The sequence below is a fragment of the Muntiacus reevesi genome, chromosome X, assembly GCF_963930625.1.
Source record: "Muntiacus reevesi chromosome X, mMunRee1.1, whole genome shotgun sequence".
Lineage (NCBI taxonomy): Eukaryota > Metazoa > Chordata > Mammalia > Artiodactyla > Cervidae > Muntiacus > Muntiacus reevesi.
Genome location: NC_089271.1, coordinates 44228671 through 44246196, shown reverse-complemented (window position 1 = coordinate 44246196; position 17526 = coordinate 44228671).

The following is a 17526-nucleotide window of genomic DNA, read 5'->3' as shown; positions in this document are numbered from 1 at the left end:
AAGCCAGCTTTTTCACTCTCCTCTTTTGCCCTCATCAAGAGGCTCTTTAGTTCCTCTTCACTTTTTGCCATTAACATGGTATCATCTGCATATCTGAGGCTGTTGATATTTCTCCTGGCGATCTTGATTCCAGCTTGTGATTCATCCAACCTGGCATTTCACATGATGTGCTCTGCATATAAGGTAAACAATCAGAGTGACAATATACAGCCTTGACGTACTCCTTTCCCAATTTGGAACCAGTCCATTGTTACATGTCCGGTTCTAACTGTTGCTTCTTGACTCGAATACAGGTTTCTCAGGAGATGGGTAAGGTGGTCTGGTACTCTCATGTCTTTAAGAACTTTCTACAGTTTGTTGTGATCCACACAGTGAAAAGTTTTAGCATAGTTCATGAATCAGATGTTTTTTCCTAGAACTTCCTTGCTTCCTCCATAATCCAACAAATGTTGGCAATTTGATCTCTGGTTTCTCTGCCTCTTCTAAACCCAGCTTGTACATCTGGAAGTGCTCAGTTCATGTACTGCTGATGCCTAGCTTGAAGGATTTTGAGAATAACCTTTCTAACATGTGAAATGAGCACAATTGTATGGTAGTTTCAACATTCTTTGTTATTGCCCTTCTCTGAGATTGGAATGAAACCTGATTTTTCCAGTCTGTGTCCACTCTGAGTTTTCCAAATTTGCTGGCATACTGAGTGCAGCACTTTCACAGCCTCATCTTTTAAGATTATAATGAGCTCAGCTAGAATTCTATCACCTCCACTTTGTACATAGTAATGCTTTCAAAGGCTCACTTGACTTCATACTCCAGGTTATCTGGCTCTAGGTGAGTGACCACACCATATTAATTATCTGAGATGTAAGATCTTTTTGTATAGTTCTGTGTATTCTTGCCACCTCTTCTTAATCTCTTTTGCTTCTGTTAGGTCTTTACCGTATCTGTCCTTTATTGTGCCTATCTTTGTATGAAATGTTCCCTTGATATCTCCAATTTTCTTGAAGAGATCTCTAGTCTTTCCCATTCTATTGTTTCCTTAAATTTCTTTGCATTGTTCATTTAAGAAGGTCTTCTTATCTCTCCTTGCTATACTCTGGGACTCTGCATTCAGTTGGGTATATCTTTCCCTTTCTCCTTTGCCTTTTGCTTCTCTTCTTTTCTCAGCAACTTGTAAGGCCTCCTCAAATGACCACTTGGTCTTCTTGCATTTCTTTTTCTTTGAGATGGTTTTGGTCACTGCCTCCTGTACATTGTTATGCACTTCTATCCATAGTTCTTCAGGCACTCTGTCTACCAGATCTAATCCCTTGTATCTATTCATTGATTTAGGTCATACCTGAATGGCCTATTGGTTTTTCCTACTTTACTCAATTTATTTGTACTTCAAGGCCAAACTTGCTTGTTGTACTAGATATCTCTTGACTTCCTACTTTGGCACTCCAATCCTCTGTTATGAAAAGGACATCCTGTTTTTGTTGTTGTTGTTTTGGTGTTAGCTGTAAAAGGTTTTGTAGATCTTCATAAAACTGGTCAACTTCAGCTTCTTCAGCATCAGTGGCTGGGTCATAGACTTGGATTACTGTGATGTTGAATGGTTTGCCTTGGAAACAGGCCAAGATTATTCTGTCGTTTTTGTGATTGCACCCAAGTACCACATTTCAGAATCTTTTGTTGACTATGAGGACTACTCCATTTCTTTAAGGATTCTTGCCCACAGTAGTAGATATAATGGTCATCTGAATTAAATTCTTCCATTCCCATCCGTTTTAGTTCACTGATTCCTAAAATGTTGATGTTCACTCTCGCCATCTCCTGCTTAATCACGTCCAATTTATCTTGATTAATGAACCTAACATTCCAGGTTCCTATACAATATTGTTCTTTACAGCATCGGACTTTACTTTCACCATCAGACACATCCACAACTGAGTGTCATTTTCTCTTTGCTCCAGCTGCTTTATTCTTTCTTAAACTATTAGTAATTGCCCTCTGCTCTTCCCCAGTAGCATATTGGATACTTTCCAACTTGGGGTTCTCATTTTCCAGTGTCATATCTTTTTGTCTTTTCATATTGTTCATGGGATTCTCCTGGCAAGAATACTGGAATGGTTTGCTATTTCCTCCGCAATGGACCACATTTTGTCAGAACTCTTCACTATGATCAGTCCATCTTGGATAGCCCAGCACAGCATGGCTCATAGTTTCATTGAGTTACCCAAAGCATTTTGCCATGATGATGCTAGTAGCAAAGAACCTGCCTGCCAATGCAGGAGATGCAGGAGACTCGGGTTCAATTACTGGGTCAGGAAGATCCACTGCAGAAGGAAATGGCAACCCACTCCAGTATTCTAGCCTGGAAAATCCCATGGATAGAGGAGCCTGGTGGGCTATAGTCCATGGGGCCACAAAGAGTTGGACACGACTGAAGTGACATAGTACATAGCACAGCGTTTCACCATGACAAGGTTGTGATCCATGAAGAGGCCCACTAGATTAGCTATATTAAAAAAGACAGTTATAATAAGTGTTGGTAAAAATATGGTGAAACTAGATTCCTCATATTTCTGATGGGACTGTAAAATGGTAGAGCCAGTTTGGAAAGCAATTTGGTAGTTTCTTAAAAAGTTAAAATAGGTCTACCATAGGACCCAGTAATTTCACTCCTAGATAATCTACACAAGAGAGATGAAAACATATGTCAACAAAATAACCTGTACACACATGTTCATAGCTGCATTATAACAACTCCAAATGTCCCTCAACTTTTGAATGCTTAAACAAAGTGGAATATATCCACGGGCTTCCCGGGTGGCTCCATGGTAAAGAATCCACCTGCCAATGCAGGAGATGCAGGAGACATGGGTTCAATCTCTGGGTTGGAAGGAACCCCTGGAGTAGGAAATGTCAACCCACTCTGGTATTCTTGCCTAGAGAATTAGAAGAGCCTGGAGGGCTGCCACCCATGCAGTCACACGACTGAGCACGCAAACAGTATATTCACACAATGGAATTCAGTTCAGTTCAGTCGCTCAGTCGTGTCCTACTCTTTGAGACCCCATGAATTGCAGCACACCAGGCCTCCCTGTCCATCACCAACTCCCGGAGTTTACTCAAACTCATGTCCATCAAGTCGGTGATGCCATCCAGCCATCTCATCCTCTGTCGTCCCCTTCTCCTCCTGCCCCCAATCCCTCCAAGCATCAGGGTCTTTTCCAATGAGTCAACTCTTCGCATGAGGTGGCCAAAGTATTAGAGTTTCAGTTCAACATCAGTCCTTCCAATGAACACCCAGGACTGATCTCCTTTAGAATGAACTGGTTGGATCTCCTTGCAGTTCAAGGGACTCTCAAGAGTCTTTTCCAACACCACAGTACAAAAGCATCAATTTTTGGAGCTCAGCTTTCTTCACAGTCCAAATCTCACATCCATACATGACCACTGGAAAAACCGTAGCCTTGACTAGACGGACCTTTGTTGACAAAGTAATGTCTCTGCTTTTTAATATGCTATCTATGTTGGTCATACAGAATGGAATAATATTCAGCTATTAAAAGGAGCAACCTACTGATGCATGAATGAAACTTAAGAAAACTATGCTAAGTGAAAGAAACAAGTCAAAAAGATGGCATACTTTATGATTCCACTTATATAAAATGTTCAGAAAAAGAGAAATCCACAGACACTGAAAGTAGATCATTGGTTGGTTGGAGCTGGGGATAGGAATGCAGGATGTAGGAGTGCAGGATGAATACAAATGAGTATTAAGGATCTTTGGGGGATGATGGAAATATTCTAAGTTGGATTATAGTGATAGTTGTATGACTCTTACACTAAGTATCATTAAGTTGTACAGTAAAAACTGGTGAATTTTATGGTATATAAATTATACTTTAAAAAAAAACATTATTATTAAAAATAGGGGCTGAAGTTTCCTTTGACTCTCCACTTAAGAGGAAATGCTTCCTTGGGAGAGAACTTCAAAGACTCTGTTCTAATAATCAGCACTGTTACTAGGAAGATAAAATTGGAGTTTAAGTTTCAAGAATGCATGAGAAAAAATGTTTTCCAATAACATAGGCTGAATTTCACATGTTCACTCATTCACTCATCATGTTAGCATAAATTTCCTGTGCTATGATTAATTTTGTAACTCTGTCAGAGCTTTCAAAATAGCACACAATTTTATATACAACATCAGGTGTAATGGTAAACCTGGCTAAATTTTGTGTTACAAGCACACAAGCAAATTCCAGCTGTTATTTAAAAAGACTTTATTACCAAAGGTACATAAAGGTACATATGAACCAGTTTTTAGTTGTAATTTTGGTGAGATCTCACAGGGCAGTTTTGGTGCTAAGAGACATAGGTGGCTGGCTTGCTGGTAGAAAATACATTTTGAATAAAGATAAATTCTGTGAGATTTTTCTCCCACCAATTTTTGAAAAATACATTTTCTGACTCATATTCATTTGCATTAGTATTTTCCCCAAGAGCATGTTTACAAAGTTTTCCTCCTTCTGTATTAATCTTTGTATTAATCTACAATGTCTCCAATTGTACAGGTTTATTTTTGACACAAAATAGGTGTGACTACCTCCTGAATGGAAGTGGGTGGCTCCAGGACTCATGTAAAACTTTGTGCCTTCTGGGGGTATCTAAATGTGGATAAACTTTTATAGTTTCCTTTGAAATATTTGTATTATTTCTCTTTCTCTCCTCCCTTTGCTCTGAGCACTAGGGTAAGGAATGGGGAAAATCAGGTTCTGAAAATGCTTTGCACCCCATTCATTATTGACTTTTTACATTATTTCCTTCACCCCCAGGTGTAGGACTGCAAGTAACTGGGGGAGCTCTGCAAGGGTGTGGTCATAGGGAAGACTGGCAACATTGTTGGACTAACAATACAATTGCTATTCTGGCAACATTGTTGAACTAATAATACAATTGCTATTCTGGGAGCAGTTGTGAACAATAGAGTTTCTTGAATTACAGTTGACTAAATTTGAGCTACTCATTCTTTGGTAGATTATTTGACTATTAATTTTTTTAAAGATTGCAATTTTAAGCATTCCCTAAAATCCATTTCTAAAATAAATCTGTACTTTCAGAAGCTAACTAAAAATAAGAATTCTAAATAATTATAGTATCCATGAAAAATTGTAGTTAGTTATTATTTATACATTCTTTAAAGAGCCTTATAGTCTACGACCATACCACCCTGAACACGCCTGATCTTGTCTTTGAACAGCCTTATAACACTTAATCATAAGTAATTTTACTAGAACCTGAACTCTTCAGAGTGATCTCTTGGGGCAATTCTAAATGCTGTCAGTAAAAGGTGACTTCTTATTTGATTTCTGCTTCATGCTTTATAATCACCTGATCACTGCTTTATGCTGAATTCTACCCTATCGACACTCATACCTAATGCTCCACTTGAGATGAAGTGTGGTTAACATTTGCAGTGAATTCTATAACTTTACGTAAATTTTTTTACACCTATAATAAACATAATTACTAGAGGTAGAGCTTTGAAATACAGCTGTCCCTGCTAATAATGGTGCTGAGCATTCAGGATTAGTTCATTCAGCCTAGTGTAATAATTGGTGTGAATAAATATGTCCATGCTTATGGACATGGGGAGGGTGAGTTCATTGTCTGATCCATTGTTATCTGAAACCCTAGTCAGACATTCAGGAGTTTGAAAGGATCCCTAAAGGCTTTTATCTTAGATGTCTTTTCTCTTAAAAAATAAAAAAGAATAGATTTTACTTGTGATCAAGGGAACACTTATCCATTTACACCATTGTTTAAATATTTTATATTAGTTGATGCCTGGAATCACTTTCAAAATTTCCATTAGTAAGTCACAGTTTATCCAGAAAAAATTTATAGTAAATCCTGAAGTATCTGAGGTTTCTTTATACTTACCAGTGGTGGATTTGAGCAAGGTTTTAGCCTGGTACAATCTTTATTGGCTTGGATACAGCTATACCACTAGGTAACAAGTCTTGCGGCTGCAAATGTCTTTGTGCTAAACTGTAAAAATGAGAATATGATCTAATGAGGTAGTTATTCATTTGCTACTTCCTGCTCATCATCTCCAGCTTAGTGTTCAAAGCCTGCATGTTTCCAATTTCAATTCCAACTGCTGTAGAAAAAGTTTCCTATAAAAAGACCTCAGACTTAGCCAGCACCATTCTGATACTATAGACAAATTCTCATAATGCCACAAATAATTCAGCAGTAAGGCAGAGCCTGTAATATACTCCTCTGTTTTAGTAGGTAGAAGAGAGGTGAGAATCTGTTGAAAAGGAACTAAGAAGAGAGAAGGTTAAAGAGTGAGTAAGCTTGCAGAACACTTCCTTCTTTAGTAGAAGACTGGCTTGCTTTTATTCAGTCTTCCTTCTCCCTTTTATGAACCTTCCTGTTTGCCTCCCATTCATTTAATTCTTGTTCTTTCCTCCCATCTTCTCACCTTGAATTGAATATTTCATTTCTAGAGCTCTTAAGCACTACCCTGGGGAACTGCATGAGTTGGTTCATGATTCTCTCCAGACATATATCCATTCATTCACAAACATTTACCAAGTACCTCTTCTGTCTTGGCCATGTGCAGGGCACTAAGGATCTACCTTGAATAGGAGAGTTTCTGTCTTATAGAGAGACTGGCAGCAAGACCCCAAGATTCTGATGAGTCAAATGGTTTTCAAGCTACAAATACTGCTGCTGTAGTATGTGTAATGAATTTGTTTCAATTGTTGAAGGTGTACAGGTATTTCTATTATTCCTCCTTAAATGTCTGTCCTCAAAGGAGTGGCAGCTTCAAGAGCAGAGACCTTTAGTCTTTCCATCTGGGCATTCATGGGAAGTAGAACTTGTGAGACAAGAATAAATCTCAGCCTTTTGCTCAGGAGTTGAGACCAGAATGGATCACATGTTAGAGTAAAACTGACTGTCACAGTTTGAAGTCACCAGAAATCAGGCTCCAGGATGGAGATTAGAAAGTGCTCTTAGTATCAATACCTGTAGAAAGAAGGGGACTGGGTTGACAGAAGTTGAGATCCCAGTCTCAATGAAAATTTCAGCTGATGTCTTGGGGAGCTCTTCATAGCTTCTCTACTTAATACAAGAGGGCCAGGCTTACCCTGCATTATTCAGGCATTGGATGTGGGCTTCCCCAGTTGGACTTTGAAGGCTTTTGTTTTTTCAGCCAAGTCTATCCCTGAAGGGGACTGAGAACTAAGAGCTATCAGTTGGCAGCACTCTCAGTAACCATGGAACGAATTCTTCATATTTGAAGGAAGATGTGGGCAGCACATCACAGTGTCTACTACAACTTCATGCCATCGATGCTGGAAGACACTAATGTAAGTAGATAGTTTGGGGCATCTCCAGAGAAAGAAAATCAGGAATGACTTTTTTGACATAAGAGAACCCATTTTTGCTTAAGCTATTTTATGATGTAAACCTGGCTGCAGTGCTTGCCGTTGGACAAGTCTCCGTATTTAATGATCTTAAAGGAGGGGATGCAGAAGCTAGGAAGGACCAATCAAGAAACAATAATGCAGCTTTGGGGCAGGGTCCTGTTTCTCACTCAAGAGATATGCATAATAATATATCCTTTAATTCAGCACAAACTAAATCCCCCACCCAGGTGATGGAGTGATGATGAATGATGATGTTGACATTCCAGACCTCAATCAACTAAAGCGTGGGTTCTGCCAATCTTTTCCCCAATTCTATGCTGAATTCTCTCCTGCTCAAGTTCTCTCAGGAATATGCATCTGCCTGATGCCGAAAACTTGGCCTCTGTGCACTGGTGCGAATTGAATCTCAGAGGCAGAGTTTTGAGTAAAGAAGAAAAGAATAGCTTTATTGCTTTGCAAGGCAAAGGAAAACAGCAGGCTTGTGCCTTCAAAAACTGTGTGTCCCAGCCTGGGAGAATTTGGAGAGGAGTTTTATAGCAGTGATTCAAGGCTGAGGTCGCTAATAGGATCAGGGTGTGTGCAGGGCCTGCACTCCTTTAATCTGGCCTTAGGTAACCTCTTGATGAACTTCTGTGGTTCTCAAGGTTATCAAACTGTGACCTTCTCAATGAAGAATGTTTCATCAAGTAGTTTACACCTTCCATTTATTGGGGGTTTTAATTCTTCAGAAGAGCTCAAAAATATTGTTACGTGTATCCCTTGAGGCAGAACTAGGACCCTGTCCCAATATTACACTATTGTTTTTTGACTATTCATCCCTTGTCTCCACATTCCCTCTCTTCCCTGATTAACAACTGTTCAAATCTGCCCTTTGGAACTCAGGGAAGGTCATGGAGGCTGAGGCCTATTCCTTACAAACAAGAAATGGGGGACACAGAAAAGACTTCCATGCCCAGGAGCCCCAAAAGGTCCTACTTGGTTTCATACCCCTAGCTTGAAACTTCCCTAGTCTTAGTGTTGGGGAGACACTGCTTTGGGAAAGATCCTCAGTGTCTTCTTACTTCCTGCAAGTAATAATAAATCCTATCTTCTTCTGATCTTTGGCTTTGTTTCAGCTATTGACTCAATACCCACTGAGAGGTGAACCCAATTTTGGGGTAACACTAAGACAATTTACCTAGATCCAATAAAACCAGGGAATGGATGCTACATGGGGAAGAAATGTCACCCCTTCTAGCCACTTGGAATGATACAGTCAAAACATCTAGTAATTAAATTCCAGTCAATTGACAAAATTTTTCTCATCTGACATTTATTCTGGCATTTTTTGTTCACAACACAGCTGGTGTAGGGGAGGAAAAAACTTTTTGCTTCCTGTCTTCTAGGTTCAATGTCTGGAGCCTACAAACAAAATTGATAAAAGACAAATTTACAAGAGAGAAAAAAAAAGTTTTAATGATGTATGAGGGAGTTAGAAAGAAAAATGTGCCTCAAGGAGGCAGCCAGATGATTCAGGTGCATATGCCATCTTAGGCTAAATAAAGGAAAAGGGATTTGGAGCTTATGGGTAGGTGGGGGGGGGGGGGTAAATTATAGGAAGAGAAGGGGAGGAAATGTGTGATAAATAAGGGTTATCTTGCAGATAAGAGTCTTTCACATAGGTGATAAAAGGTGGCTCTAGGAGTAGTTCTTTGCCTGGTACAGACATTTTTACAAAAAGAAACAAGGAAATTTCCTATATAAATGTAAAGTCTTTACAAAAGGGAAATTTATACCTTATTTTTAGGCAGTTAGGGGGAGGTAAAAAGCTTTTCCTAGGTCTGCTGGAAATTGCCTTTAGCTCAGAATAATTCTTATGCCAAAGTGGCATATTTTGAGATAGCATATTTTGGTCTCCTTCACCGGTATAAAAAGAATAAAGTTCCTCCCCACTCTCTAAATATTATATCATTTTAATAAGAGATTTCAATAAATGTTTCTCCTATAAGACCTCACAAAGAAAATTTTTCAAAAGGAGACATCGATAGTATTTAAAAGGGTGACTAAAAGGAAAGACAATGGTATGTCTGGGGTGCCGTATGTCCCAGTTTGCCAGGTACAGTCCTGATTTGTGCCTTTGTTCCAGCATAATTATTAATAGCATGCTTTCACTCTAAAAAGTGCCCTCTTTTGGGTGCAATACATTATATGGTGACCTTACAAATACCAGAGATAATATGAATATCCAAATGATTGTTGTGTTTCAAAATAACCATCTTAAAAGACCAAATAAATACTTATTCCAAAGATGCTGTCATTGATTCAAACATTTTTAGAATTACACTGTTGAAATCACTGTCTGGACTAGTATATGAAATATTCACAAGAGCCACCCAATTCCTTTAAATCCCATCTCATTCTGCATTTTCCTCTCATTGTCTCAGACTATTTTTCACTCTCCTAAGAAGAAGCAATCCTGTTACCCACGCCAAAGTCATTCACTACGGCCATTGGACTTGACTGTGATGAACTTTGCTTCCTAAATCAAAACTTTCTTCCAAGAATGAGAATGTGAGAATTTTCAACCACTGGCTATGTCCAAACTTGTGAAACACAGGCATGTTCTCCCTCTCTTTCCTCTCCCAACACCCTGACTCCTATATATAATATCAAATAACAAAGTACAAGGGCCCTCCAGGTAGCGCTAGTGGTAAAGAACCTACCTGCCAATGCAGGAAACATAAGTGACGCAGATTCAATCCCTAGGTTGGGAAGATTCCCTGGAGGAGAGCATAGCAACCCACTCCAGTATTCTTGCCTGGAGAATCCCATGGACAGAGGAGCCTGGCAGGTTATAGTCCATGGGATTACAAAGAGTTGGACATGACTGAAACGACTTACCACACACACGCAGCACACAGCAAAGTATAATTATAGTTATTGTAGATTGAAGGGGCTAATATATAATACCCTTCTTTCCCATGCCTGAGCTCTATACCAATGGTTATAAACAGAAGAGTGACTGATGGAGATTAAAACATTAGCTGTATTGATGTTGGAGAACCTGGTGTAGATGAGTAACAGCAGTGGGTTTGCCAATAATAATAACAGTCCCTACATTTTTTCCTTTTGCACCATTAGATGATCTAGTAAGCCTATGATTAACCAGTGGTATGTCTGATCTCCTTCTGGAAGAGGTCAGTTATTCTAGTCCTATATTTGCCAAACTACTCCCACAATATCAGCTTCTGCTCTTGTGGAGATATCCTTTGATGAATGGGAAAGGACATAGAAGGAGTTTCTCTGAAAACTTCTCACATAACTCAGAGCTAGCTAGATTTTCTTGAGAGGCTGTGGCCAGCTTATCACCTATATACGCTCTCTCACATTCCTTCCACACTTTCCTTTCTTCCTCCTTGCTTCCCTGGAATTGTATCCTCCTGAATAATACATTAGTATATAAGCTCTCCTCAGATTGTAGGGAACCCAGGCTATGACAAAATGTGACTTAGCAGATATGACATTAATTGACTTTCAATAAAAGCATTTCATGATCATTCCACACTATAACCGTTCTGCCACACACACACACACACACACACACACATACACACACACAACCGTCCTTTGGCTCTCCCTACTTTTATAATCACTACTCATAGAGCCATTTTTTCTTTAATCCAAAAAAAATTGTAATCCCATGGTTCACTACCATTATTATTCTTTTTCTTGTCCAACCTGAAATGAAAACACTCATCTATCTAACACGGAGGCAATTAATCAGCAAAAGTGACATTACCAAGCTCCACCTTTAAAATGGCTACTCTTGGCAAAAATGTTCAAATGCTAAAATTATTTGCAGGGTATTGCATTAAGTATGCATTTTCCATCTGGATTAAAGGTGAAAGCCAGTGTAGCAATAAGATAATGATAGAAAAAATTTTTCAGAATGAAAAAAAATGAAAGGCAGAACAAAGATTTAAATAATCCATCTTTCAAAGTGGCTTTTAAACATGATGGCATTGGTCCAAGATCAACAAAAGGAAGTTGGTAAGATTGTAACCAACACAGAGAATAGACAGTATAGCACAAGAACTCAGTATTTAAGACCCTTTGTTTCTTCTGTGTACCTGTCTCCATGGGTGGGTAACCTCACACATCAGAGACAAAGGAGTTTCTGAAATTCTGGGGACCTTCAGACTCTGGGACAATGGTCATTACTTTCTCAGTAAAGGTGAGTTATCACCTGTCTTTTTGAGTTAGTTCTGGTCTTGAGGTAATGCCTGCTCATGTCTGCTTTCACTAAACCTGTGCAGGCTAGTCATGTTTAACTAGATTAATCTCATTTAGGTTTATCTTTCAGTGGATCAGATAGCAGAAATACAGTGGTATTTCTGTAACTTAAGGAAGCTTGATGCCCCCACATTGTCTTTTTCATATCTCCAGTAGGTGGACATTCATCTTTATGCTATTTAACATTTTGGTTTTTAGTGGGATTTATGTCATATTTGATTACTGCATACATCTTTGGTGACTCGTGACATTTCTCTCTCTTTCTCATTCTCTCTCTCTACTGCCTACAGACACACACACAAGATTATTTTTAACTTTCCCTTTTGAAATAATTTTAGATTTGCAGGATAGTTGCAAAAATAGCACAAAAAGTTCAGGTATATGTTTCACCCAACTTTCTCTAATGTTAATATCTTATATAAGCACAGTACAATTATCCAGACTAGGAAATTAACACTGGTACAATATGATTAAGCTACAGAGCTCATTTGAATTTTACCAGTTTTTTCCCCCAAATGAACTTTTTCTGTTCTAGGATCCCATGTTGCATGTCACTGTGTCTCCTTCATCTCCTCCAATCTGACCATTCCTAACCTTTCCTTGTCTTTTGTGACTGTGAAACTTTTGAAGAGTACCGGTCAGTTATTTTGCAGAACCCATAATTTGAGGTTTTTCTGGTGTTTCCTCAAGATTAGCTTGAGGTTATAAATTTTTGACAAGACCAATATAGAAGTTATGTTGTGTCCTTCTTAGTGCATCCTATTGGAGGGTATCTGATGCCAATATTTTTTATTACTATGACTCTTAGTTACTTGGTAAGGGTGGTGCCTTCCAAATTTGTCTACTGAAAATTACTATTTTTTTTCCTTTGGAAGTGATCTCTTGAGAGAGATATTTTTAGGGTATGCTAGTATCTTGTTTCTCCTCAAACTTTCACTTACTGATTTTAGTATCCATTTGTGGATCCTGCCCACAACAATGATCATTGTGGTGTTTGCTCCGTGGTGATTTTTGCATTTCTCTCATTCTTTCAGCATTTTAAAATTGGAATTCTTCAGTAAGGGGGAGCTCTGCAATCTCACTCCTTTATTCATGTATTTAAATATTATTTTCAACACAGGCTCATGGGTATTTATTTTATTCTGTGGATTATAATTCAGTACTATCACTATTCATTTCATTTCTCAAATTGCTCCATCTTTGGCCACTGGGACCTTCTTCGGGTTGGCTCCTGTGTCCTTTTGACATACCCTTATCCTTTATTGAGTGTTTCCTTATTTTCTGGCACCACAAAATATTCCAAGCTCATCTTGCTGTTTTCTGTACCCTGTCCTGGAATCAACTACTTCTCCAAGGAGTCTTAGTTTCTTTTATTGAAGAATGGTGTTTTAGAAACCAAGATCTGGACACTAGGAATGCTTATTGCTACTGGGGTATCACTGTTTCTAGGCTCTTTCAGTAGACAGAGCAAAGAAATATATCTCTGTGTACTAACCCATATATATACACACATATCTGTGTTTATTTCTATAGCTATCTAATTAATTGTGTACATATATGTAAAACAATGAGTTGTTTCTGATACCTTCAGTTCTAATATACACCACAAGTTTCATTCTAACACTTCCCTTATTTGGAATTCTGAGAGTGAGAAACCTGGCTCTCATCATCTAAAATATATTTACCTATATGTTCAACTCTAGATTTCAAAATAATTTCAGAATTGCTAACCTATATGCCTATGAGAACCAGACTTACTGTGTGCAGTTCTTTTTGTCTTTAGCCATATAGTATCCAGTCAAAATACTTTTCTCCAAGGATACTTAGATTAAGACTTTTCTTCCTGATTTCCTTCAGTGTGGTCATGTTATTCACTTGTAATGCACGTCAGCTCATTTATTATTATTTGTGTTCCATTTTGGATTGCCCTCACATCTTGGTTTATTTCAGCTATTTATTGGGGAAGATAGGTGACACATTATTATGTTTTTAAGGGTCAAAGCTATACAAAAATTTATAATCAGAGAAGCATAGCTTCTTCCTCATCCTTACTAACCCATCTACATTTCACCTTTCTTTCCTTTCTTTTGCTGACCATTCCCTATAGGACAAAAACATCTTTAGTTTATGGTTTGAAAGTGAAAGTGTAAGTTGCTCAGTAGTATCCGACTCTTTGAGACCCCATGGACCGTAGCCTGCCAGGCTCCTCTGTCCATGGAATTCTCTAGGCAAGAATACTAGAGTGCGTTGCCATGCCCTTCTCCAGGGGATCTTCCCAACCCATGTCTCTTAAATTTCCCACATTGTCAAGTGAGATCTTTACCACTGACACCACCTGGGAAGCCCTAGTTTATGGTTTAGCCATCTTATATTTCTTTTCCACAGAAGAACAGATATGCATGTATTTTCTTATATCCTCTTTCTTGCAAGAACTCTAGATACTTTTTTGCATGTTGATATTTTCACTCTGAATCAGTTCATAGAGATCTTGGTCATCCTTTTGTTTTTCAAACAGCTGCATAGCACTCCATTATGTGAATATACCTTAGTTTATTCAACATTCTGTGTATGGGCATTTAGATTATTTCCAGTATATTACAAACAATGGTGCAAGTAATAACCTTGTGTATATGTATTTTTGTATTGTTAGAAGTATAAAATTTCAGAATAGATTTCTAGTATTGGAATTGCTGAGTCAAAAATTACGTGCATAAGTAGTTTTGTCAGATATAGTCAAATTTTTCCCTGGAAAAATTTATTCTCATTTGCATTCTCACCAGCAATGTATGAGAGTGACTGCTTTCCCATAGTCTTGTGAACTAAATGTATAGCCTTACTTTTAAAGTTTTGCCTGTCTGATAGGTGAGAAATGGTATCTCAATGTTGTTTTAATTTGCATTTCTCTAGTTGTGAATGAGTCTGAATATTTTCGTATGTTAGAGAAAGAGAGAGAGAGACTGTTCATGACTTTTTTTTTGCATTTTTCTATTGGTCATTTGGCTTTTATTGTCCTTCAATTTAAAAAAATGTTATATTAAGAACATTGAAGGCATTATGTTAGTGAAATAAATCAGACAGAGAAAGACAAATACTGTATGGTATCATTTATATGTGGAATCTAAAAAAGGTGAGCTTGTCAAAACAGGGAATATTGAGGAATTCTTTAATTTCTCTCAGCAAGTTGTCACTGTGTACAGTGTTCAGTTGTTGTTGTGATAAATTTAATTTCCAATTGTTGTTTTCTAGAACATGGAAATACAATCAAATTTTAAATATTGATCTGTCATACAACCTAGTCAACCTCACTTACCAATTTTCACACTAACTTTGGAAATGCCATGTGATTGATCAGGGAATTCCCTGGTGGTCCAGTGGTTAGGATTCTGTGCTGCCACTGCAGAGGGCCCAAGTTCAGTTCCTGGTTGGGAACTAAGATCTTGCAAGCTACATGGTGTGGCCAAACAAATATATGGTTGACCATATTACCTACAAATAGAGTTTGTATTTTTAATCTGGATAGCCCTTATTGTTCTTGCTTTGTTGCACTGATAGAGTCTCCAGTACAATGTTGAATAGAAAAGCAGACATGTTGAATAGATGTCTGAATATAGAACAGACATTCTTACATTGTTTCTGAATAAAAAGGTAAACATTTAGTCTTTCACTATAATATGATGTTAGTTGTAGGTTGTTCATAGGTAATTTTTTTCAGGTTGAAGATATTCCCTATTATTCCTAGTTTGCTGAGAGTTTTATCCAGAATGGCTTTTGGATTTGTCAAAAGCTTTTTCTGCATCTATTGCAATGATTATATTTTTTCCTCTAATCTGTTAATTTGACAAATTATGTGCATTGGGTTTTAAATATTAATCTAACTATGGAATACTTGCATAAAATTTACTTGGTCATGATATATCCTTCTTATACATTGTTGGATTCAACTGACTAAAATTTCATTAAGACTTTATCAGTTTTGTTCAGGAAAGATATTGGTTTGTGGCTTTGCTTTCTTGTAATGTCTTTATCTCATTTACTGACTTCAGAGAGTAAGTTAGGAGACATCCCCTCCTCCTTAGTTTTCTGTAAGAGTTTATAACTGGGATGTTATGAAAGAACAGCATGTATATTATCTATGGTGAAACGGACCATCAGCCCAGGTGGGATACATGAGTCAGGTGCTCGGGCCTGGTGCACTGGGAGGACCCTGAGGAGTCGGGTGGGGAGGGAGGTGGGAGGGGGGATCGGGATGGGGAATACATGTAACTATATGGCTGATTCATGTCAATGTATGACAAAACCCACTGAAATGTTGTAAAGTGATTGGCCTCCAACTAATAAAATAATATTAAAAAAAAAAAAGAGTTTATAACTGATATTATTTCTATTTTTACTTGCATTGTTTGTGACATGAAATTTGCTGTTATCCTTATCTTTTTGCTCATTACATAGTGTGCATTTTTCTTTGGCAGCTTTTTTTTTCCCTTTGGCAATTTTTAAGATATCTTTATCACTGGTTTAAAGTAATTTCACTATGATATATATGTGTGTATATATATATATATATATATATATATATATATATGTACTTATATGAATGTATGATATATGTTATTTCTTTGTGTGATTTTCTTCATGGCTCTTGTGTTTGGGGTCTGTTGAACTTATTTTATCTCTGACTATAATACTCAATTTGGAAAAATTTTGTATATTCAAATATTTTTCCTACCTCTTCTCAGGGTTTCTAATTATATTAGGTTGTTTGAAGTTAATCCATAGCTCAATGATACTTTTAGTTTCTTTGTATTCTTTTTCTCTGTGTGCTTCATTTTGGCTAGTTACTATTGCTATGGCTGTAGGTTCAATAATCTTTTTTATTGCCATGTATAATCTGACATTCATCTCATCCCATGTATTTTTCACTTCAAATGTAGTTTTCATCTCTAGGACTTCTACTTCAGTCTTTCTTTTAAAGTGTTTTCTATGTTTCTACTTAAGATGGTCAACCTTTATTCAAGGTTTTTGAGCATATGAAATGCAGTTACATAATTGTCTTATGCCCTTGTCTATGAACTTCATCATCTGTTTTTTTCTTGGTCAGTTTTGATTGATTTTTATCATCATCAAGAGTCATGTTTTCTTGCCTCATTGCTTGCCTGATAATTTTGATTGAATGACAAACATTGTGAATTTTATCTCATTGAGTGCTGGATATTTTTGTTTTCCTATAAATATTCTTGAGTTTTGTTCTGGGATGTGTTTAAATTATCCTGAAACAGTTTAATACTTTTGAGTCTTGCTTTTAAGCTTTGTTGCACAGGACCAGAGTACCATTTAGTCAAAAGGTAAATTTGCCATACTACTGGGGCAAGACCCTTCTGAGTACTCTATTCAGTACTTATGTGTGTATTTCTCTATTTCTGCCATAACAAATTCCCACAAGCTTAGTGACCTGAAAGAATATAAGTTTTTTATCTTAAAGTTCTGGATTTCAGAAGTTCAAAGTCAAACAAATTGGCCTATACTCAAATGTTAGCAGATATGTTTCCTTCTGGAGGCTCTGAGGGAAGAATCTGTTTTCTTGCATTTTCCAGCTTCTTTGGGCTGCCTGACTCCTTGGCTTGAGACCCCTTTCTCCATCTTTGAGTCAATGGCACAGCATCTTCCAATATCTCTCTCTCTCTTCCTCTCATACCTTTGCTTCCATTGTCACCTCTCCTTTTCTGATTCTGACCCTCCTGCCTCCTTCTTATAAGGACTCGTGTGACTACATTGGATCCACTCATTGGAAAATACCCTGATGATGCTGGGAAAGACTGGAGTCAAG